Source organism: Pinus tabuliformis, chromosome 7 (assembly GCF_031772625.1).
Source record: "Pinus tabuliformis cultivar Carrire ecotype Pingquan chromosome 7, CPIR1, whole genome shotgun sequence".
Classification (NCBI taxonomy): Eukaryota; Viridiplantae; Streptophyta; class Pinopsida; order Pinales; family Pinaceae; genus Pinus; species Pinus tabuliformis.
Window position 1 is genome coordinate 38,297,099 of NC_142293.1, and position 23,366 is coordinate 38,320,464.

The 23,366-nt window shown below is 41.1% G+C and overlaps 1 protein-coding gene across 4 annotated transcripts in view; it reads right to left on the reverse strand.

Moving 5' to 3' along the window:
* LOC149245128 (putative phosphopantothenoylcysteine decarboxylase) overlaps nt 1-23,366 on the reverse strand; it is a 176,636-nt gene that overhangs the window by 32,297 nt on the left and 120,973 nt on the right. The gene's annotated exons all lie outside the window — the stretch shown is intronic.

Sequence of the window (23,366 nt, forward strand, 5' to 3'; positions counted from 1 at the left end):
GCCCAAACATTGAGAGATGCTATATAGAAACAATAATTCCACAAATTTGCAATTATGCAATGCAACAATTAGCCCTATTATAGTGAAAATCCCATTTAATGCATATGACAAAAGTAAAACAAGAATAGCATTAAAAGTGTGTACTTACATGTAACATATCCAACCATCAACAATTTGACAATAAAAAAGCTCCAAGATAAAAATACTCCAATCCAAACATCAAAATTCATCCATACTACAATTCTTCATCCGAGAAAAAGTGTGAAATTATCTAAGAGATCCAATCCAAAGTGATGATGATAAAATGAACTCATCTCACTTGTATTTATACACTAATGAGGAGTTCGAATTAGTCTCTTAGGCCTACATAATTCCCAAAAATAAAATAATGTGCTAATAGCCCAACTTTTGGTGACAAACCCACCAAACTAGCTCACAAATGAAATAATAAGCCTCTTAAGAGGTCAAATGATAAACAATACATGTCGTAGAAGACCCTCTAAGATGCCTGATGAGGTCCATAGGTTCCATAATGAAGAATAGGACCCTCAAAAGTGATGGACAAGGGTTGGCCCCTTGTGGATGCGGCGGCACAATAATAACCTCATGGGTCTCCAAATGAGTCAAAGATGCCTGCATATCATCTGTAAGGGCTTTGATGTTGGTGTGGGTGATGCCACATCATCCAACCAGTCTTGGGTTAGCTGCGAAGTGCATGGTGCATCTGTGGGGCTGGATGGGAGAAGGTGAACTAAGTGAATCTTCCTCATCCAATTGTGAATCTCGAGCAATCTCTGAACATCCTCGAGGATCCATGGAGTGTTGTCTACTGCTGTGGAGGCCCATGGCTCTCAACACACACCCTACATGTGCGAATGTAGCCCTCTTGATGGTTAGGACCCCGTATAGGGAGACCAAACCCAAGATGGAGACCATATGCAATCCTGCATAAGATTCAATGCGTCCCCTAGCCTTCCAGTACAACAAGTCATTAAAGAAATCGAGTAAAAAAGCTTACAAACCATGGACCACAAGTGGGGACTTCATAATGGTATGCCCTTCCATAATGGGCTTCAGGATGTGTTAATGTCTCCAAACTTCAAATGGGGTTAACCAAGTATCCTATTAGGTGGTTTATACTTCTAAAGGAGATAATGTGTCCAAGGTACATCCTCTAAAAAGTGGTGGTACGTGATAAGGAGGTGCATGGAGTAGGGATGAGAAGGGGCAGCCCTGAGCCACATGCTAGGGTACAAGGGTAGCTAATAAAAGGGAAGCCCACACTTGGGTATATAATGTATAGGAGGGAGCAATCATGGTACATGAGGTGCCCCGACCTTGATTTTTTCACCCTTCTTTATATGACTTTTTCCTTTTATGATTCTTTCTGTAGTTCATTGCTCGGGGCTCAAGGGGTAAAAGCATGATGTGTGAGATGTAGCCGTGGATACCCCCATTTAAGGTAGGGTGGTTCATTGCCCACCAAGGGTTAGGACAATCATGGGTTGCTATATGATGAAGGAGGCTCATAGAACCTGTAGGAACCAGGGTGCTGGCCATGATGATGGGGTAGAGCTCCACTATTGGCTTCTACCTGTTGATTTGGGGTAGCATCGAATGTGCTCTAAGCCTCAAATTTTGCAGAGAAGCTTGGGCACAGGTATTCCAAAGAACCCAGAAAGCGTTTTGGGAAATTCCACCCAGAAGTGATTTTATTAAAATAATTAATATTTTTAATGGGATTCCTAAGTCTAAACTTAGGAAAATTAAAATATTAATGGGTATTAATCTAATCAGGGGTGAAACTTCTAAAAAATCCATGGATCAAGCCAAAACGATCTGAGCCTTTGATTATGATTTAATCTAGATCGTTGATTGTCCAACAAGAAGATATAAGAATGGGCTTGAGGATGATTTGGAAAACACACAAAGCGATTGAGGAAATCGATTTTCTGAAGTGAGAAGTTCTCGGGGGGGAAATCGATTGTGGAGATCTTGCAACAGAGGGGCAGTGAGAATCCGGAAGAAGGAATTTTCGAAGAGTACGAGGCAGAGGGAGAACAGAAAGACGTCCAGAGGAAGGCTTACATTGGCCCACGCAGTGCTGACACAGAGGCAACACAGTCCTTAAGGGGAAGTCGAGTTTCCTGCTGAGGGAAGTCGAAATTCAGTTGTCGGAAGCATGGTGTGAGTCTTGGAGGCAGAAGGTCGATTCTCAGCCAGCAGAGGATCCAGAGGAGAGGCAGTGTAATACCCAAGAGGGGTGACACAAAAACTGCTCAGGGTGACGCAGTTCTGAGCAGAGGATGACGCGAAACCTCCAGAGCAACAGGAGCATTCACTGATTCTCCAGTGACAGGGTGAGATCATTTCACCAATCTTTTGTTCAGTATTCTCTTTGTATTGAATTGCTAGTTGAGCATCCTAGAATTGTACTTAGATTTTCTCCTGCATAATAATAAAACCCTCAGAGTTGCTGCACCGGTTTTCCCAAGTTGGGGTTTTCCAGGGACATTTGTCAAAAAATAATTGTGTCCTATGTGTTTCTATTTTCCTTGCTCAGTTTCTATGTTTCAAAATCATATTAATTTGATGTAGGCTGCTTCAGTAATTTACTTCGATGTTTCAAGAAGAAATCTGAAATAAGCTTGTAATGTTATTTACATTCTAGGAGAAGTAGATTCAACCAGATGCAGTTAGATTCCTGAGATTGTTAGATCCAGGAATTTTCACATAGTATCAGAGTTGTTGATGTGAAACAGGAAGAGCAGATATAGCATTGAAGCAAGGGCCAACTCGCTACAGCAAGCAACAGTTCGAATCCCCTGAGGGATTGCGTAGTTCTAGCCAGGAGGGCTATATTCTCGTGGGTATCTCTCTCTAAGTGAGTCGACAGAGAGGTAAGACTACCAGATTGAAAACTTGCCAGGGCAGAGGGACCTACGCAAAGCCACGCAGAGCTAGAGGGACGCAGTTTCTGCAAGCTGAGTGCTAGGCAGAAAAGTCTTCAGAAGGAAGAAGCAGATCACATAGTGAGGGAATACTTCCTCAGTGATTTCTTGCCGAGGAAATCAGTATTTCTCAAGTGCTAAGCAGCAAAGGAGCAACAGCTTACCAGCTCCATCAAGGAGTGCGCAAGGCAGCCTAGGAGCTACGCAGTAGGTTGAAAGAGGGAGTTGTTTGATATTTTTTTCGGATGATATGGCAAACAGTGGCTTGAGGGATCAGGACAGGTTGGACGGGGCCTCCAACTATGCCATCTGGAAGGCTAGGATGACTTTCCTTCTAGATGAGCATGCCCTCAAGATGTATGTTGATAATGTGGTAGTTGTCCTAGCAGATGCAGATCCGCTGAAGAAGTATAGAGCTGAGATGGCTAAGGCGAAGAGGATGATCCTGGATGGAGTCAAGGATCACATGGTATGCCACGTTGCAAGCAAAGGGACCGCTAAAGAGATGTGGGATGCCTTGGCCACATTGTATCAGGTATCTTCCAAGCAACGGAAGATGTACTTAGAGCAGAAGCTGAGATCTACTCAGATGCAGAAGGGAGAACGTGTGGATCCATTCCTCACGAAACTGAAGGAGACTTGTGATGAGATGTCAATTGCGGGACATACACCTCAGGATTCGGAGTTATTGAGACTAGCTCTAAATTCCGTCTCAAATGAGTGGCAAATCTTTGTCCAAAGTATCCTGGGCAGAGCAGCATTGCCAAATTGGGACGAGATGTGGGCAGCTCTAAAACAAGAAGAGTTGAGGAGAGACCTGCTCAAGGTCAAACTTGACGGTCGCAGCAGCAGCAGTGGGTCGAAGCCCAAGGTAGAGGAGGAGGATAACACAACCCTTACATCAAAGGGATAGCAGGGGCAACAGAGACGTAAGAAGGACGTCTCCAAGGTGAAGTGCTTCAGATGTGGGGAGATGAGCCACTATGCATTGTGGTGTCCTTTGAAGAAAAAGGACAAGGATGAGAAGCATGATCCTAAGGTTGCAGCCGCAAAGATCGAACAGGAAGAGGAATTCGCCATGACAGCCAAGATACCTCCAAGAGGGGGCTGGGCTGATATAGAACTATAGTTCAATATAGCTACAAATGGGCAGGAACCTTGAGGAGCCCACCTCTTGGATCATCACCTTGCTACGGAAGCCCATGATCAGTAGTAGCGGGATGATGGAGTTTCAGTTGGAGCCATAGAGTGTTGATTTGACAGATGCAGTGGTTAGTAGTGCCAAAATGTAAGCAGCGCAGAGCAGAAAAGCAGCAGTGCAAGGAGGCACAGTGCAGAAGCGCAGTGGCTTTAGAAGAAAGCGTGGAACTAGCAGTAGTCAGGATTTCAGCACCAAGGTGTATCCACTGGATATTTGTCTAGTTTTGGGTGTTTTCAGTTGCTTCTCTCAGCAAGTGAGTTGCGGTACGGATGCAGTGTTACTAGTGGCAGAGCTAGCAACATAGCAAATGCAACGTTTGAGAGGGAGTTGTAGTACGGATGCAGTGTTGACAGCGACAGTGTCAGCAGCAGCAGCGCAGTGGTTGATGGAAAGCATGTCAAGCATCAACAGCGCAGGGACGATGCTTCAGAGTCAGAGCAATAAGCAGTAGCATTGTATTGCTAGAGCACGTTCCTCGCTAAGAAGGAGTGTTGATTTGGGGTAGCATCGGTTCTGCTCTAAGCCTCAAATTTTACAGGGAGGCTTGAGCACAGATATTCCAAAGAACCCAGAAAGCGTTTTGGGAAATTCCACCCAAAAGTGATTTTATTAAAATAATTAATATTTTTAATGGGGGTCCTAAGTCTAAACTTAAGAAAATTAAAATATTAATGGGTATTAATCTATTTAGGGGTGAAACTTCTAGAAAAAGCCATAGATCAAGCCAAAACGATCTGAGCCTTCGATTATGATTTAATCTAGGCCATTGGTTGTCCAACATGAAGATATAAGAAGGGGCTTGAGGGTCATTTGGAAAACATAGAGAGATTGAGAAATCGATTTTCTGAAGTGAGAAGTTCTCGGAAAGAAAATCGATTGAGGAGATTTTGTAGCAGAGGGGCAATGAGAATCCAGAAGAAGGAATTTCTGGAGAGTACGAGGCAGAGGGAGAACAGAAAGACGTCCAGAGGAAGGCTTACACTGGCCCACGCAGTGCTGAGGCAGAGGCAGCGCAGTGCTTATGGGGAAGTCGAGTTTCCTGCTAAGGGAAGTCGAAATTCAGTTGTCGAAAGCCAGGGTGTGAGTCTGGGAGGCAGAAGGTCGATTTCTCAGCCAGTAGAGGATCCAGAGGAGAGGCAGCGTAATACCCAGGAGGGGTGACGCAGAAACTGCCCAGGGTGACGCAGTTCTGAGCAAAGACCATGCAGAGGGTGACGCGAAGCCTCTAGAGCAACAAGATCAATCACTGATTCTCCAGTGACAGGGTGAGATCATTTCACCAGTCTTTTGTTCAATATTCTCTCTGTATCGGATTGCTAGTTGAGCATCCTAGAATTGTACTTAGATTTTCTCCTGCATAATAATAAAACCCTCAAAGCCGCTGCACCGGTTTTCCCAAGTTGGGTTTTTCCGGGGACATTTGTCAAAAAATAATTGTATCCTATGTGTTTCTATTTTCCTTGCTCAATTTCTATGTTTCAAAATCATATTAATTTGGTGTAGGCTGCTTCAATAATTTACTTCGATGTTTCAAGAAGAAATCTGAAATAAGCTTGTAATGTTATTTACATTCTAGGAGAAGTAGATTCAACTGGTTGCAGTAAGATTCCTGAGATTGTTAGATCTAGGAATTTTCACATTGCCCACGTGCTAAATGTGTTTGTCTCGACCATATTTTGGATTTTGTGGTACATTTTCCTGTTGAATGTGGCCAATTATGCTTTTATCTTTCTTTTTAGCTGCATCAACCTTCGGGACATCATTCCAGGCCTGACCCAAGGTGTGGGCAAGGGGAAGGGGAGAGCTAACCCTATGTGGACCCAGTGGAGGAATGTGGACCCAGGTGGGAGAAATGATGAATGGGGTAATAATGAGTGGAAATGGGGTAATATATGCAGATGAGGGAGCGGAACAATGCAACCAAAATTAGGGTTTCCCATGAAATACCATTCCTAAAGCCATATGGTCAGTCAAAGAGATGCCACGAAACTAGAATCCAAGGTTAACGTCCAAAAGGGGTCTAACGGACAAGAGCACAGACCTAGCCCACTCTTTCCGTCGAATCCCCCCATTAATCCAAGCCCAGAAGTGTCCATGATAAGCAAACTACAATACTCAATTACCAAATGACAAGGCATACCTTCAGGTTTGGGAGGCCCACCTTCAAACATATGATCATGGCAGATGGGTGAGGGACCACATGGTTGGCTCAAGTGGCGGAGAAATGGCACAATAAGCTAGTCGGTGGCTGTTTTCTGCCGACTGAGAACCATCTTGGGAAAAAAATTTCTCCTAGGGATATCACCCACAAAATGGTGGGTAATAGGACTCGTGGATAGTTGCTCAACCTCCAAGGAAAACTATATATAAGGATACATCGACTTCATTTGAAGTGTATTGAAGAAGCTCGTTGAAGACAAGAAAAACACCTCAAAGGTAAGCAAAAAAGAGGATGAAAAAGAGAGAGGAAATGAGTTTGAAAGGGATTGTTTTAGGGCTAAATTTTCCACACATGCAAAAGGATTAGGGCAACATTTATTGCAGCAAGACCGAAAAATTCTTTCACCATATTCTCACTCACACGTGTGGCCTAGGGTTTCTACAGTAAGGCTGAGTTACATTCAAGAAGTTGCATGTCTAAATTGGTCAAATGAGAAGTTGTAGCTGCTACAAGGCAAGTTTAACTTGAGTTGAAGGAGGTTCATGAAGGAGCAGACTGACTTGGTCTTGGAGAGGTCTTTGTTTATGGTCATAGTTCTTGAAATTTGTCATTTTAACATTTTATAAGAAGAGAAGAATACATATCAGAGAGGCAGCAAAATGACGAAAGAGACAGCGCAGAACCTAGGAGGGCTGACACAGAGGCTGAGGAGGCCAGCGCAGAGGACAAGGAAGCCGAAGAGGAGGCCAGCAAAGGCTGACACGGAAAGCCGCAGAGGCTGACGCAGACAACGTAGAGGGTTATAGAGGCTAATGCTGGGCTAAAGAGGTTGCACTGAGGACGTTCTATGAGGCAAACTGAGAGCATATCAGCCGAGAGAGGGTGACACAGTTCCAGAGAGGTGACGCAGTCTAGAGGAGTGCTTGGAGCAAGTTTCGTTGTCCAGCACAAGGAACAGACGAAGTCATTGTGGGCTTGTTCATTAGGTTGCTAATTTGCCAGAATATCTGTCTCCAGATAGAGGTACTACTGCCAAGGATATTCTCTGAAGGGTGAGCCCTTTTTAATGAGTTCCTAAGTCTAAACTTAGGAAAATTAAAATATTAATGTGTATTAATATAATATGGGTGAGAAAGTTCTAAATAACGAGGATCAAGCCAGATCTAATCTTAGCCATTGATTAGGGACTTAATCTCGGCCGTTGAATCGTCAACAAAAAAAGTATAAGAGGAGGCTTGAGCGCCAGTTGGAGACACACCAAGAGAGATCAAGAATTTGATTTTCTGGGGCTAGGTTTGCTAAAGAAATTGATTTAGATATTAGTTGCAGTGAGGGAGAGTTCAGCAAGGGATTTCGATCCAAGGCTGAAGAATACATATCAGAGAGGCAACAAAGTGCCGGAAGAGGCAGCGCAGAGCCTAGGAGGGCTGATGCAGAGGCTGAGGAGGCCAGCACAGAGGACGCAGAAACCAAAGATGCAGACGCAGAGGCTGACGCAAACAACACAGAGGACTATAGAGGTTGACACTAAGCTGAAGAGGCTGCGGTGAGGAGGTTCTGTGGGGCAGACTGAGAGCAGATCAGTCGGGAGATGGTGACACAGTTCCAGAGAGGGTGATGCAGTTCCAGAGGAGTACTTGGAGCAACTTTCATTGTCCAGCACAAGGAACAGTCGGAGTCATTGTGGGCTTGTTCATACGGTTGTTGATTTGCTGGAATATCTGTCTCCGATTAAAGGTACTACTGCCAAGGATATTCTCTAAAGGGTGAGCCATTTTTGGCACCCTAGTTGTATTCAGAAATCTGCTTAATAATAAAACCCTCATATATGTTGCACCGGTTTTCCCGAATTGGGTTTTTCCGGGGACGATTGTCCAAAAATAACGGTGTCCCTTGTGTTGTCTCAGTTTATTTCAGTTGTCGATCTATATATTTGTGATGGCAGCAATTGTGTTTACTTCGATGTTTATGTTAATAAATAACTTGTTAATGTAAAGAACAAGTAGGAGATAGTAAACCAGATATTGCAGTAGGGGTTTCTAATGTGTTAGATTCAGAAATTTTCACAACTAGCAGCCTACATTTTGTGTCCTCTTGTCTCATTGATCTTTATTGTTTGGTAGTTGTTTGATGATAAAGAACACAATAATACTCAAGTGAAAGAAGAAGCCTATAACAAGTACATCAAGTTAAGTAAAAGAACATCACAAGCAATTATCAAAGTAAAAGAAATGACCTAATCTAGTTGCCCCTAGATTTCTCAACATGATATCAAAGCTAAGGTGACATTAACAAGACTAAGAGGTAGCTTGAAGATCATCCAATTGAAAAAGTATGCATAAGGGCCAAGCACAAAGGAAATCATCAAGAAGAGTTAAGGCATTAAGAAGGATATATTTGGGCAGAACATTAGAAGCACATCAAGAAGGACTAAGGAGCATCAAGGACACCAAATCATCAAGGAATACAAAGAGCATCAAGGAGTACCCATTGTTGAGAAATCAATGCTAGTAGGATTAGGGTTAGATTTCTCTTTCTTGATAATTACTTGTGAATTATGTTGGCTTCTTTTACTTATTTGTTATATTATCTTTCATCAAGCAATTACCAAATTATGTGTGCATGAAAATCACAAAAACACAAGACACAAGATGTAGGCACTCTGCCAAGGCAAAACCCCTATCTAGGGGAAAACCCAGTCAAAATCTCTTCCTTCAATAGTTTTCCTTGAGACTCTTCTACCTAGACAAAGACCTCCTCCACACCAAGCCAGCCTCTCCTTCTTCGATCCAACCTTCAACCTAGCAGCAGCAGCACTTCGACCCTAGCAACTTCGACTTGGCAACTTCCAGCATTAGCAACAACTTCGACCTAGACTAGGAGACTTCGATCTCCTAAATGAGCCCACACGAGAGAGAGAGAGAGAGAGTCACCAAAATTTCAATTTTCTTCTTCTCTTTCACCTAGACCAAACTCGCACTCCTTTTGGACCCTTCCTTCAACTTCGCACTTCTTCCCAGCTTCCAGCTTCCAAAGATCGAACTATGCTTGAGAGAGTGAGATGCTCAAATGAAGTCGAACTGCCTTGTATATATAGCCTTCCAATGAGGTCGAATTGCCTTCCTTGACAAAGACTTGATCTTCTTCAGGCCAACTTGGTGTGGAGATTACATAATGTTGATTTTTCTAAATCTAACACATCAAAAATTCCTACTGCATTATTCAGTTTATTTCACCTAATTTTTTATTCCTTAACAAGTTATTTAACCATATAAATACTGAAAATAAACACAAATGCAGTCTCAACTCATATACAAATCATCAACTGAAATAATAGACAAACACACAAGGGACACCGTTATTTTTGGACAATCGTCCCTGGAAAAACCCAATGCGGCAAAACCGGTGTAGCAGTTATGAGGGTTTTATTCTTATGCAAATTTCTTGAGTACAACTAGGGTGCCAAACTGGCTGCCCCAACAGAGATTTCTACACGGCAGTAGTACCTCTTCTTGGAAGCAGATATTCAACTTCTCAACACTACTCTGCCCCACGAAAATCCTTCAGGCACTTCTCCAAGGCTCTGTGTCAGCCCTGCTAGCCTCTGCGTAGCTCTAGAACCCCCTACGTCAGCCCTCTGTCTTTCTACGTCAGCTCTCTGACCCTTTGCGTCACCCACGCAGGCCCCTCAGTCTCTACGCAGTCTCTAACTGCCTCTGCATGGCTCCTGCTGCCTCTACGTAGCCTCCTTAGTCACTGCGTTGACCCTCTAGCACTATCTCTGCCTCTCTGTTATGTACTCATTGCCCCTCGCTACAACTCAGATAACTTGTTCAAATTTTCTCAACAAACCCCGCTCCTTTAAATTGAACTGATTGATCAATCTTGGTATGTCTCCAACTGACCCTCAAGCCTCCTCTTATACTTTTCCTATTGAGTCTTCAAAGGTTGAGACTCGGTCCCTAATCAACGACTAAGATTAGTTTTGGCTTGATCCATGTCATTTAGAACATTCTCACCCAATTTTATATTAATACCCATTAATATTTTAATTTTCCTAAGTTTAGACTTAGGAACCCCATTAAAAATATTAATTATTTTAATATCTCTCTAAATGGGTGGAATTTTCCCAAACCATTTCTGGATCTTGGAGATCTCATGTGCTTTAGCCTCTCCACAAATTTTCATGGCTAGAGCACATCCGATGCTAACACAAATCAACACTCCCTCTTAGCGAGGAATGTAAGTTGGTCTCGAATCTCTTGCAACCTGCTGAGGTATAGATCTATCTGCTCCCCCTTCTACATCTGATACGACCGCAACTGATTCACCAACAACATCTTCCTCTGCACAGAAGTGCCCTAATACAATGTCATCAAGGTATCCCACATCTCCTTTGTCGTGTTCTTCTCGGCAATATGTGGTACTACATGATCCTTGATCCCATCAAGGATTATGCACTTTGCATTCGCCATTGCATCCTCGTACCTTTCATTATCAGTTGGGTCGACTAAGATAGCCACGGTTCTAAAGGCGAAGCCCTTGATGCGATGTCTATCCAGAACAGACAGGATCCTGGCCTTCCAAATGACAAAGTTGGAGGCCCCGTCCAACCTGTCTTGATCCCTCAACCCGTTCATTGCCATCTCCGCTCCTTTTCTGGACTCCCTCTGAGTCTCGACTTCCCTCCTGGAAGTTCTCTCCTAGACTCCCTCTGAATCTAAATTTCCCTGCTAGAAATCTTCCCGCCTGTTGGAAATACTGAGAGGGGGGTGAATCAGTATTTCTTAGCAATTAGCACTTTTTAATCCTTTTCAGAGCATTAGTTAATCTTCAGTTATTATTATTGTTCTTCTTTAGATGATCATAAACAATAATCAACAGTAGACAACACCATACAACAATGCAGAAAGATAAAACAGAGGACACAAAGATTTTTAGGTGGAAAACCCCCTCCGGGTCAAAAACCACCGAACGCTTCTTTAGTAATTGTCTTCTCCTTGTTAAAAGAAAATTGATTACATCAAGATTTCAGCTACAACTAAGGGAGGCGTCAACCCCCTAATTCACAGGCTACAACCTGTAGGACGCTACTAGACCCTAATATCCTGTTGCAACCAGAAGGACGCCCCAACGCCCTGTAGATCAGGCCACAACCTGATGAGTGCCCCAACACTTTGTTTACCAGCTGCTGTTAGAAAGGATGTTTCACTGCCCTGTTAATTTATCAGCCACAACTAGATTGACGCCACTACGCTCTATGCAAGCCACAACTTGCCCTAACACCACCTTGCCGCCCTGAAGTGTTCTCAGGCCACAACCTGAAGGTGATTCCAATCACCCAGAAGAGTTGGTAGATCATGTTTCACAATTTTCACACTAGATCCCCTGTACTCTGAATCAATGTAGAATAGATGTAAGGAAGATGTTGTATATCTGTCAAATCCTAGTAGCCACTGACCACTGCACAATCAAATCGATCACTGCACAATGTTGCACATTAAAGTCACTGCTCAACTGCACATCAATGTCACTGCACACATAGATCACTGTGCGACTGCTGGCAATCACTGCATGTCACTACTCATGAATGAATAGTCATTAATGCACAACCACTGTCATTGCACATCTGTTGGCTTCCACTGCATTGAGCTGCTCACGAATGAATAAGCATCAAGACTCAATATATCTTGTTGCCACACTGTATCAAGTTGCACATGATGCTGCAACCATTTGGCACTGCTATCAAATGATGGCACAAACAAAGGTGCCTTAGGTCATCCCTATGACCTGCTACCAATGCTCTCAAGATTTGTCCACAGAGAACTACCAGCATATGTCTAAACACTTCTGCCCTTGTACCATGTCAATACGCTGTTACAGACAAGTTATTTACCATTGTCAAGTGTCTTGTCAATTAACAAGTTTACAAGTCAATGTCAAAATAATATGCTTCTTATACTAAATTCTAGATGTCTCCAATCTGTTTTATGTCCAAATTTACCCAAGTGTTGCTCTAAGCACATGCAACCCTTTTCTTCAATGAAACCCTAGGACATAACACCTTAGGATCAAACTTAAACCCTAGGACCAAACTAAAACCTTGCACTGCTTGAACAATTTCCTTGTCCAATTAACTGATAACTTCAGCAATACTTAATGTATGTCAAGTGTCAATTATGAGGATTATGTCAAACTACATGTTATTAAGGTAACCAAGGTCACAGTAGTTGGATTACTTAGGTTTTTCCACGCAACAAGTTTAATATCTTAACAAGGTAAGTGAACCACTGTTTACTAACTTCAAAGTTCAGTTCACTGAAGTCAAGACAGAATAAAGGTTATTGATGAACACATGTCACAGTCAATATGTCAATGTATCATTCTTAGTCAAATATGATATCTCAGTTAAGTATAGTCAAATGTCGAGGTCATGTCATTGTAGGGTAGATTGGTTCACTGTGTATGTGCATTGTTGTTCACAAATTTGATGCATAGATCACTGTCAATGTAATATCAGATGCCAAGTCATGGTTAAGTCTATTACTTAAAGGACACATAAAATAAGTGCTATTATTTGAGTTACTAAGTGTCACAAGCCCATATATATATCTATATATATATATATCACAGTTATCTATGTGTCTTTGTCATGTTAAGTTATTGTTATATCATTTACTGCTTTGTAAGATCACATAAAGTATGTCACTGTGTTTTGGTTCAAAATTGCAATGAGAGGTTTTTCAATAAGATGTTGAATCAATCATTGGCTTAGTGCATGATGCTTAAAATTGTTCAATTTAATATGAGCTTACTGCCACTGTCTTCAAATGAAGTTTGATGTCATATATTCACAAGAGAATTAGATACCTAGTAATTTTTGACTAAATGCCAAAACCAAAGTTACAAATGATATCCCGGCTGCCTTCAAATACGGTTATATAGATATGATTCAGGTCTATATGATCTTGAGGATGTCTTAATACATGCATATAAGCCTTGAGAGACCTATGTTGTGTGTGGAGCATGATTGTTCAAAGGTCTTTGTTTCAGCCGAATGTATACCCCAGGAAGTCTTGTACACCCCTCCACGCGGGGGGGGTGCGGGGGGGACTTGTCCCCCCCGCGGGGGTCCGGGGGGGCCGATCCCCCCCAGCTAGGGGGTCCGGGGGCTAGCGGTCCCCTGGCGGGGGTGCGAGGGCAGCGCCCCCGAAGCTAAAAACAAATGTAAAATTGCCTTGTAAAAGTATAGTAATTTCTAGTCAATCTGAGCCGTTCATTAGGCGGATGATCTGACGGTAGAACTTATGTTTAGTTTAGGGTTTTTTGCCCTAGAAGGTAACCCCTCTCTTTTTATGAGGGTATTGTATTTGAGGCTGTGAAATAGATGTGTATTCGGTGAGCGAGAAACAGAGAGGTGAGACTGTGAGAGAAAACAGAGGATATTACAGCGGATTTGCTGTAGGTTGTGTCTCTTCATTTTGCTGGATAATAGAAAGGAAGGACTGGATGTTCGGGGTGGACGTAGCCCAAACTGGGTGAACCACGTATATCTGTGTCTCTCTTGTTTTGTGCGTTTTCTGTGTTTATATTTCTGCAATATTTTATGTGTTTCATTGCTTCGTAATATATAATTTTCTAACAACCTACACCTTATAACAAGCATCCACAAGACTATACACAATCCTGCCTTAACACTGATCAATACTAGACAAGAGAAACTACCCAAATGCAAGCTTAAAAAACTGCATAAACTAAAGACAGGACGTAAAAAAAAATATATAAAAAAATCTGAGACCTGTAGAACACAACAGGCTTACCACTGATTTCATGACACAACAGAATTCAGAGCACAAGTTCTTACAGTTACACTAGGGCAGTCAACAAGACTTTAGTCATCAAAAGATCACTATTTTATTAGGACAGTCAAGATCATTTTACTATTTTAAAGTCATATCACTGTTCCAAATTAAGGTCATGTCAATGCGTCACAGTAATGCAAATGTATTACAAGATTTTTGTCGTATACACTATTAACCAACGAGGATAATGCAAAATACAAAACTTTCCTAAGTGCCAAGGTCTTGTCAATGCACAGTCCTAAACAAAAAACACAAGAGCCAATAATCCTTACTTGAAAGATTTCGCTGCCCTAGCTTTACTACCCCTTGCCTCAGGAATCCGAATCTTCCCTCAGATAGTCTACACACTTTAGAGATAGACAGTCCACACACTTTAGAGATAAGATCAAGATGACCGAAAATTTTAGATGATATGTTTGTGTATTGAGAATGTTATGTTTGGATATTAGAATAGGTCCCTTCTTATAGTGTTTCGTTAGGCTTAGAGAGGGATTCTAAGTGTTAGACGTTGGAGGAGCTTCACGAAATTTAGGCCATAGCGCATTAAAATATTCAAGCATATCTTTTTAAAAGGTTCATTTTTCTATTTTATTTGTTTTTATTTTTCTTTAAAAGAAATTTGAAAAAGGAAATTCCATTTTAATTTTTTGACTTTTAATTTTTTATTTATTTTATTTGATCTCGATTTTCTTATTTTTTTTATTTTTTGGTTTGATTTTGATTTTCTTATTTTTTTTTATTAAAATTCAAAAAAATCTTAAAAATCAAAAACATTTAAAAATCCTAAAATTCTCAACAAACAAAAAAAAAAAATCATTAAAATTTCTAAAAAATCCTAAAAATTTCTTAGGAATTGACTTAAAAGAAGTAAATTAAAGGGATTTGCTTTCACATTTAAAAAAAATTATATGGCCTATGGCCCATTAAAATTTTAATTTGTTTAATCCTTTGATTCACTTCAATTTATTTATTTATCACATTGAAGTTATTGCCAAGGAATAATTAAAATTTAAACCTAAAGTTCCTTAGTATTATTTGGTGATTAAATGCATTTTTTATATTTCTCTATGGTCAAGATGTTATAAATGTTTTAAATTATATTGGCAATAGGAGAAAATTAATTAATTCTAGATCTTAGTCATTAAAGAAAATCATTAAATCTGGAATCTCTTGCATGATACAGTTTTGGGCGTTTATATCGATTATTCATGATTGTCATTATTCATCACTTATTGGAAAATTGTTCTGGATAACTTGTTTTACTTATTCTAAGGTTAATTGAACATAAAGGCACTAGTCTGTAGTTATTTATATCTTGTAATCATGTCTTATCTTGTCCATCTAGCGTAATTCACCGAGGCTTGCTTTAAATTCATCAAGTTGTTCATCATTAAAATCTCCTAGAGCTTGTGTTCCACAGGGTTTCTCATCCGTTTACCTTAGGGACTACCCACTTGACTTGCCTAGGAGAGAGTCTAAATGGAGTGAGTAAGGATCAAGAGTGACAGCCCTTACTCTGAGCGATGTCACGGTGCCTAGACACTTTGTGCCACAACATTTTTTGCCGTTGTTGCCAGGGATAGAGTTTTTCTATCCTTGGTTTCTCGACATCGTTTTAATCATCTCATATTTTCCGCCATTCATTAGCCGGTCAAGCGACACAACATTTCCTGGCGTCATTTGATCTTTTCATCGCCCTATCTTTCGTCATCTCATTAATCGTTTCATCTGCACCTTTAGCACCTGGACATTTCGGTTCGTTTCTTGTTTGGGTGGCGACTCCACTTCTTCCATTTATTATTTCTCAAACAAGAAGCCCTCCCTTATATCTGGTTGTTTGTTGCCTTTTGGATCCTAGAGTTAGATTCATGTTCAAGTGGCAACTCCACTTCTTTCATTTCTTACAAGAATTTCTACTTGAAGCTCGCTTCTTGTGGATCTCTTGATTTTCTTGAGCAGGGGTCTCTCTTTACCATCTATTTGGTCCCTCATTACTCCTTCAGGCAATTCACCATGGATGATTCATTTACCCTGTGTCATTTTACTAATTTTCTCCATGATATTCCGAAAGTGGCCATTCATAAATTGCTTTTGTTCTCGGGTGGTGATTCAGTCACTGTTAGAAAGCATCTATGCAAGTTTACTCATACAATACTCAAATATTGGAGTTCTCCCCAGTGTGATCATGAAGATGTTAAAATGCGTCTATTTTCCTTTTCTTTAGAGGGTGATGCTTTGAATTGGTTTAATAATTGTCCTGAAGATTCTTTCGCTTCTTTATAAGACATCGTCAATGCTTTTACAGATAGATATGGTTATCAAGGTAGCTCGCCTTGTGCCCCTAAAATTACGTAGTAGAATGAAAGTGATCTTGTAAAGGATCCAACTGTCAATGAAAGATTTCAAGACAATTCTCCATATGAAAATGTGCCATCCACTTGTACCGTTGCAAGACAAATCCATGATAGTAGAAAAGTAGGAACAAGTTATCAAATCAGTGTCGACAATGAAAGGGAAAATTATAAGCAAATTATAGAAGAACTAAAGCAGTTGGTTAAAGATATGCAGTTCAGTCAAACGCAGCTGGTAAAAAATAAGGAGCTTAATCAAGAGAAATTTGTAACTGATTATGTTAAGGATATGAGAACTTTATACACTCAACTGGAAAAACGTGATGAGGAGATGGAAATCATGAAAATTAAACACTCTGATCACATAACCACCGTAGTAGAAAAGTGTGCTTAGAATATGGAGTATATGAGGACCGACATGCAAAAGGAAATGGAAACCATGAAAGCTAATCATGGCAGAGAAATTAATTCTGTGCAAAGCAAGTTATTAACTATGGATGAAGAAATGACCATCATGAGATTCGATTATAATAATCAGTTGGCTACCATGCAAGCAAATCATAAGAAAGAGATAAACTATATGCAAAACTATTTCATGGGCATGAAAGCAAAGAATGAAAAAGTAATAAAAGATGTGGAAGTTGGTCAGATATGTCTTCTTAATAAGTTATTGACCATGGAGGAAAACCATGCCAAGGAAGTCAATGCTATGAAGGTTGAACGCTCTAACCAGATGGATGCCATAACAATATAGGTATAGAAATTTCAGCATTGGTCAGAGGATGAAAGAAACAAGGAGACGTCAACAGATCAGAAGCCTCCTTATCTACTGCAGCAAGCTCCATCTTATTATGAGGTCATTTGTTCCATTGAAAAGTGGTTAATTGAAGGTGACCCAGATAAAATTGAAATTGATAAGAATCAGGTTGACGCTCACATGGTTAATCCACCAGTCATAGAAGATCAAGTTATAACTCATGACACCTGTGAGACTGATCCATCATTCTTGACAGAGCAGATGCAGAATGAAGAGAGACATGTCATGCATATCTTACATATTTCATCTGAAAGTTTGAAGTAGAATGTTCCATGTCATTAGTGATACAGCCTGCCACAAAGAAAAGACGCAAGAGAAAGAGAATGAGAAAGCAATTTGATGCATCAAATGGCCGTAAGCAGCATGATTTTCAGATAGGAAAAAGTCCTACCGTATGCAAGATTGGACATTGCACATCCCAGAAACAGCCGACAGATTTTCCTGAAAGCAGGCAAATGCTCAGTATGCACTATATTGGACGCATCTGATGCCATGGGGCATCTTTGTATTGTATTTCTAACCTTATGCCCTATTATTTCAGTATTTAATTTTGTAGTTAGATTTTTGTTTTTCATGTTGTTATACTAGTTAATAAATGAAGAGCTTATATATTTCCTGTGCTTAACGTTATATGATGATTTTTGGATGGACGCTACTTATGTTGTGTGTTGCGTGGATGCAGATTTTGGATTCTCACATTCCTCTAGTGCAGCAATGTGTCCCCAAGTAGAGCCAGATGTTGACCACTACGTGTCAACGACCCATAGCAATACACCCCTTTTTTAACAAAAGGGATAGTCCCTGATCACTGTGTTCATGCCGTCCAGCTATCACCATCATCTTATAATGTAAACCCATTCTACATGTGTATAATGTAAATAATCTCATCAGATTTGTGTCGTGTATGTAATTATCTACGTAAACCTATTTTTCTGATGATGATCTACTTTCCGGAAGGTTTTTTGTCTCACCGATCCATTCTCGGATGGTCGGCAGAGTTTTCCTTTAGCGTTACCCCAAAGCCGGAATGGATTTTGTCACCGAGATCTTAGGGGAGTCCTAGTGTTCTAGATCGAGTCTATGTAAAAGTGATTTGGAAATAATCCTAACTATTTGATTAGGTTATTTTATTACAAATTGCTTAGCCTACTGGATTATATTTGTGTCACAGAAATGGGTAGTCTGTGAGGGCCTATCACAAATGGGTTTTCCCCCTTGAAATGTAAAAAATGTAAAAATCATAATGTAAAGTATCTTGAGGGTTGGAAAAGTAATTTATCCCCTCATATGTTAATAAATTAAATTTTCTGGCCAGAATTGATTAAAATCCTAAGACAGAAATTTAATTAATTCTAGGTCCTAGGTAAATTTAAATTCTCCAAAGGCAAAATTCGTCGGTCCTTAAAAATTAAATTTTAAGAGGTCTAGGGACTAAGGTAAATTGACTATTTTTGCTAAATTTTAAGCCTTTGGTCCCTCGGGTTAAGTCAAAGTCAATATTTTGAGGAAATTAATTCAAAAAAATAATTTTTGAATTAATTAAAATGCATTCAATTGAAAAATTCGAATTTCCTCAATAATTTAAAATTTTGACGGATGAGATTAAAAGAAATTTTGATCCTCATCAACGGTCGAGATTGCTTTGACGAGGATCACTCGAACTAGCCATTGGAGGATTTATCTTTAAATAAGAGGTCATTTGTAAGTCAGTTCATCCGATTTTTCGATCGTATACTAAGCGAAAAGCTCTCTTGTAATTTTTTATGAGCAATAAAGAAAGACTTTGGGATTAATTTCTGTTGGTGTTACTCTTCGTGGAAATACTATAAGATGTGTCGTTTTCATGCATATATTTATTTTTAGCCATTGATGATAGCTTTCTGAAGAGCAATTTGAGTACAAATATCTTGCTCAATCACTGGGGTTTGAATGATAATCTAAGTTTTGAATATAATAGCAGGTATCTCTATTTATCTGAATTTTATTATCGTTTTCTCGCTCTATGTTGATGGTTGAATTGAGTTTTGTAGGAAATTCTTGATTATTAGATCATCGAGCATTCGGGGAAGTTTTCGGTTAAACCAGCCAACTCCTGACCCGTGCTTTCTGAAGAGCCCAGCTTAAAATATTTTTTGGGTGATGCATGAAGGGTTTTGAGCTCAGTTCCTCCTTTAAAATTCAAAAAGTTTAATTTTTTTTGTGCTAAATCAATAGATCTGGCTGTTGAGAGCCTCAAATTATTAAATCTGAGAGCGAAGTTGGACTCACACTCCCTAGATCTAATAGATCTGCCATTCATGTACATAGATCTGTAATTATTTTCAGTTTTCTGACTTGGGTTTTCTGGGTTTTAGTTTTTTGGGTCATTGTATATATCGTTTGGGTGTTTTTTGTTGTCTTGCAACCACGGATCTGAATGATAGAGTCCACATCTAGGCCCTGGAGGGTAAGATCTGGATCTCTGGGGTTCATCAACATAATTTTGCAGGGAGATTATTCAATTAATTTTACAGTCTAAGGGTTTAAAGAGTTTTAAATCTGAAAAATTCTTAGATCTAGAAGATTTCACCAGGGTTTCATCAATAAATTTGAAGCAAGTGGATTCAAAATTCTAAATTAAGATTGCTGGAAATTTTTTTAGAGGTTCTGGTGGATTTAAAGAAGTTTTGGGCCACCATTTTTGCGGATTTGATGCCTGGTCTTAGGGTTTACTATGCTTTTCGAATTTATTTTTTACAACCCTTGTTGCCTAGGTCTGCTGCAAAATCCACGGTCAGATCAGCTCCTCATCACCCGCACACTACCATACCCTCTGCGTTTGATCCGCTACTCAAGCCCTCACTACCTCTCCATGCAAGCCTGCAACCTACAAACACAAAGAAAGAACCCTTATTTCCATTCACATTGATTTCCTGTTCGTTTCCATTGCTAAGACCTTCGTCAGACCTGCACTCTGCATCCTATCTGCTCTCCTTCTGCCCATCACTTTTCCTCTTCCCCATCCACTGATCCAGATTTTTAAACAGGAACGCAATAGATTACAGAGATAACCATAAACACAGAGATGCGATAACCATAAATACAGAGATGCAGCGGAAATAATGCTTCATTTTATTAATGGAAAATACTGAAATATGCTTACAACCAGAAATGGAAATAAACCAGCTAGGGCGATGGTAGCTTATCTCTGAGAAGAGATGTGCGGCTACATGCCTCTGAACTGTTCCGAACTGAGTTACAATGAGGCTCGAAGGCCTATTTATTGTTGAAAAACAATGGAAAACCCTTAACATTCCGAAACCTAACCCTAGAAGATGAAACGCCAAATTGTGGGCCCCGTTTGGGTAAATTGGTACATCAATTTCCCGGGGTCGTAACTTTGGCATACGATCTCCATTTGACGCGCACGATAGCTCGTTAGAAAGATCTATCCGAGTACTACCACTTTGGGAGACCCATGTTGCCCCAGATTCCCAAAAAAACGTCGTTTAGGGCCTCAAAACGACTTCGGAAGTTTAGGACCCGAAAAACTGCTAAAAATAGTAAATTGTGCTACAATTTAGGAAACTGAAAAGACTGAAAGAGACAGTTGTGGGGGTCCAAATGGGTTGGTGGGTGGCCACCAACATCCACCTGGATCATTCCTCCCCCCTTAGGAAGCAATGGTCCCCATTGCGTTGAGTTCCTCCCTGAGATGAGGAAGCTTCTGCTGAGTTGGTTCTCTGGTGAGCTGTTCTGCAATCTCTGATGTGTCCAGAAATGGTGAAAAGCATGGTCGACGATGGTCCATATTGAACACTTGGTGCAAGCGAAGGAATGGAGGAATGCTGTGCTTCAAAGCATTGTTGCCCATAGCCTTGGTACTGCTGTGAGGACCATGTCGGAGTGGTCGGAGTTTCTGATGGGCTCTTGTAAGGCGTTCTTTCTGCAGATGTAACCAAACTTTGTTGCCCACCTGAAACTTATGTGGTACCCCTGTGGGTGAGGAGAAGTTGTTCCTGTGTTCTGTCATGATCGTATCCCTTTGTTGCTGCTGCTGCGTGTAGGAACCCTTTGCAGGGGTCATGGATGTAGCAACGATCTTCCCCTTATTTTGGGAGTGAACCAGACAAATGAATTTCCTGGTCTGTGATATGAGCTTGCTGCCTTTCTTGGTAGTGATCAAGGATGTGGCAGTAGGTGGGGCTACCTCTGGTATCCTGTATAATGAATTATTCAAAGAAATAATGACAGCACGAGGCCTTGACTCATACACAGCATGTCGCCTCCATAAGTATGGCTGGCCTAATAGTACATCACAAACATCCAGAGGTGTAACATCACATAATACCTCGTCGGTGAAGGGCTTGATGTTGTAGGGAAGGCGGCACTGCTGGCGAACTTTGAGATCTCGTCCTTCATGAAGCCACCCGATACTGTATGGTTGCGGGTGTGGTGTAGTCGGTAGGCCCAACCGCTTCACAACCTCTGCTGAAATGAGGTTCTTTTGGCTACCACTGTCGACAATGAATTGTAGCGGCGAACCCTTCACCCACATCTGTGAGTGGAAAAGACGCTCCCCTTCCTCTGGATTTTCGGGCTCATCTTTCTGGATCTTGGCAGTGGCAACAGTGGCGCTGGGATCTACATCAATGATCTGCTTCCCTTTGCCATTCCCCTTGTCGGGTTCTGGCTCAGGGTCAGAACATGCATCTGATTCAGAAGCCTTCAATTCCGCCACCAGCGACTGCTTGGTCCGACACTCACTTGTGTTATGAGTGGGACTCTTGTGGAACTCACACCACTTTCCTGTGTCCTTCTTCGACTTCGTGGTGTTGTTCTTTTCTTGCGGCTTCGACGGGTTGTCTTGGGTCACCCCGCCTTGGCTTTGTCCTTTGGGCTTTGGATTTGCAGATCCAAAGTCTCGCTTCTTCTGTTTGAACTTTTGCTCGATTTTGACAGCGTATCGGTATGCTGTGCCGAGTGAGGGGATGTTCAAGAACCCCATCTCTTCCTGGATGTATCTGTGCAGGCAGCCGCGGTATTTGAGTACCAGATGCAGCTCAGAATCTTTGATACCCAACTGTGTGCGAAGGGTATGAAAAATGTTTGTGAACTCCGGCACATCTTGGTCTCGTCCCTGCCGCAGTGTGGTCCATTTGATGTATTTGTCCTCATAGCTTCCGACAGGGTAGTACTGCTCCTTGATGGCATCCCGGAAGTCATTCCAAGTGGGTGCGGCTGAAAATAGTGAGCCTGTACTTTCATCCTTCTGCTCGCAGTAGGTTTCCCACCAGTCCTTGACGTGGGGGGCTGCTTTGAAAAGAGCGAAAACAATCTTTTCCCGACTTGAAAATTCATGAACAGAAAAATACCCATCTAGCAGATTTAACCATTTATCTACGGCATCTGCGTCTATTTGACCCTCGAAAATGGGGATTTCAAAATTAACTTGTACCTTAAACGGTGTGGCGTTTCCAGAGTAGCTGTTGGAAGCCGATGCGTCGCCTCTGGGTAGCCGCTGAAGGATCTGCGCAAAGCTATCCATCATCGCGTTCCTTTGCCGCTCGAGCGCTTCTTCGAGCAAGATTTTGATAGGATCTCCTGCCCCCTCGTCTTTCTTCTCATCCGCCATGGGAGGCCGTCGAGATTTGCGAGGCTGGTCTTGCAAAGGTTCGACCAATTCAAGCCCTAACTCCTTATATCCCAACCTCGTTGGGGACATGCAAAGAAAAACAGAGAAAAAGCAGACCGCTCCGATACCACTGATCCGGATTTTTAAACAGGAACGCAATAGATTACAGAGATAACCATAAACACAGAGATGCGATAACCATAAATACAGAGATGCAGCGGAAATAATGCTTCATTTTATTAATGGAAAATACTGAAATATGCTTACAACCAGAAATGGAAATAAACCAGCTAGGGCGATGGTAGCTTATCTCTGAGAAGAGATGTGCGGCTACATGCCTCTGAACTGTTCCAAACTGAGTTACAATGAGGCTCGAAGGCCTATTTATTGTTGAAAAACAATGGAAAAC